Source organism: Centropristis striata, chromosome 12 (assembly GCF_030273125.1).
Source record: "Centropristis striata isolate RG_2023a ecotype Rhode Island chromosome 12, C.striata_1.0, whole genome shotgun sequence".
In the NCBI taxonomy this organism is placed as follows: Eukaryota; Metazoa; Chordata; class Actinopteri; order Perciformes; family Serranidae; genus Centropristis; species Centropristis striata.
Window position 1 is genome coordinate 19,523,274 of NC_081528.1, and position 2,537 is coordinate 19,525,810.

Consider the following 2,537-nt stretch of genomic DNA (forward strand, 5'->3'; position numbering starts at 1 on the left):
CTCTAAAAATATGGATTAAAATCTGTTTGAACCAGTGCTCCGGTTGCTCTCGTTGTATAATTTGTGTCTTTCAATGAGCTTTTAATGGCTTTTATAAAGATTTTGCACTCATGATGAGGTTACATTTTTCTGATTCATTACAAGAAAACAAAAATACCTTGCTCTCATATTGCATGAAGTTTCTTATTCAGTAAAGGTAACAAAAGCAGAAAGAATCCTCCTTAAACACCACAATATGTGCTCTTACAATACATTTTTTAATGAATAAAATCTTTTCACACTCAACAAGATTCTTTTACAAATAAGACCCTTGCCTTTGAGTGGCCTTGATGTATTACATTATAAGAGCCAAGCTAGTCTTCTTATTAACACTAATGGACTCTTATTTCTACATCATAGCAACTATTAGCCTACTTCACCATGCATGATTAATTCATTGAATATAGCCGCACATTAGAATTCAAGAGGGAGGAAGAGGCCGTGTGTCTTGAGAGAGGCGGTGGGAAAGAGCAGAGTGGACTTGAGAGTGTGTGAGAGAAATGAGAAGAATAGAGACGGAGGAAAAACAAGGAGTCTTGTGTTAAAGTCCAAATTAAAGTGTGCATTTTGTGGGTGACATAAATCCCGTCTAATTAAGTATTTCCCTAAATGAGGAAGGAGGTGGAGAGCCTATTTGCAGACCCTGAGACATTGGCTGAGTGTCCTTGGTGTAGAGCCAACACACTGACAGCTTAGATTTATAGGTTTAATTGCTATAGGTAACCATGCAGTCAAATAAGCTCTCAGAGATATGGTTAAGCATCACACACAATAACACACTTGTACACACATGCACAGAGAGCAAAAAATGTATGAACACACACGCATATTGCAGCAATAAGTATCCATTAGCCCCAGTGGGAAATCTGACCCGAGTAGATTCTTTCTCTACAGTTGAAACTAACTTTAACATCACTATTAAAATTGCTGTAAGTGTGCAATGATTGCATCTCCACATCCACTCAGCAGCTCAGCTGAAACTTGCTGGATTTATTCTTTGTGACGTTTTTTTTAAAAAGACAGCTGGATAGAAACACAGCTAATGTAGCATGAGCACTTGCACGCTGCCGTTATTGACTTTTACATGTGGACTGGCGCTGGGATGAAGGCGGACGATGAGCAAGTCTCCCCTGTGTGAGCACTCTGGTGGAGCAGTCGCAACACGCTGGCAGAGTTTTAAAGTTGTGAGAAGCTCATTATCCATTCCCATGTTATATTCTTACACACTATGTGAATGAAGAGTCTCAGCTTGGGGCCTTTAAATAGAAGCAGAGAGTTGGTTTTGAATGCATATGTATTTAAATCAAATACATACTTTTGGATTAAGAGGGATAATTTAAGGGCAATGTAGCTTAATTAATTCAGACTAACAAGCAGATATCAGGCTAAACCAATCCTGTTTATTATTATTTTATAGAATAATGTATTGTAAAGCGTCCTTGGGTTTCTTGAAAGGCGCCATATACATTTAAATTTATATTATTCTTATCCAGATTATTATGTTCTTTAGAAGCAGATTAAGGATTTCTTTGTAAAAATAAAGTCATCTTCAAAAGTGTGCTTTTAATTTGAAAATAAAGCTCAATTCATAATATTATATATAATATAAATAAAAATATTATTATGAATTTAGCTTTATTTAAAATTGAAATAAATCTCAATTTATAATAATAGAATTAAATAACTGAGCTTCATTTAAAATTGAAATAAAGCTCAATTCATAATAATATATATTTGAAAAAATGTATATTATTATGAATTGAGCTTTATTTCAAATTAAAAGCAATGTTTCATCCAGGATTTACAAAAAGAAATCCTTAATCTGCTTCTAAAGAACATTCATGCACCCTTTAGATATGAAAATTGGTACGTCTGTTTCAAACGATGTAACCGTGACTGCCCACATACTTCCATGCACCATTAACGTTGGCATGGGTGTTAATGTCCACTAGTGGGTAGTGCAGCTCAGAGGCAAACGTTTCTGATAGCAACAGCAGTGGAGGAGATGGTAATAACGTCAAGTAGGTCCATTTGCAGGTTCACAGTACTGCATGATACACTCATTAAATAGTCAGTTTGATTATTAGGTTAAGGTGCTAAAACCACCTTGTTAGGTTCAGCCAAAACAAAAACTACTTGGTTAGAATTGGGGACCAAAATGACTTTGTTAGGTTGAGGAAAAGATCATGGTTTGGATTTTTCAAAAGTACGTTATACCTGCAGTTATCTTATAGGCATGTCATGTAGTAAAGTGGTTGTGTCTTGTAGAAAAGTAGTAGTATTTCTCTCTTGTCCTGTCTTTTGGCTTCCCTTGTATTTTTGTCTACATCCTGTAGCTAAAACACTTATTTACTTATTATATACAAGAATCCTCAGTTACTAATTTTTATTTATTATTATTTTTATTTTTTTTCACCTTATTTTTTTATGTATTTTTATTATTATTAATATTTTTTGATTTACACATTGTTTGTTAGTCACCCGATCATGTTCCTACT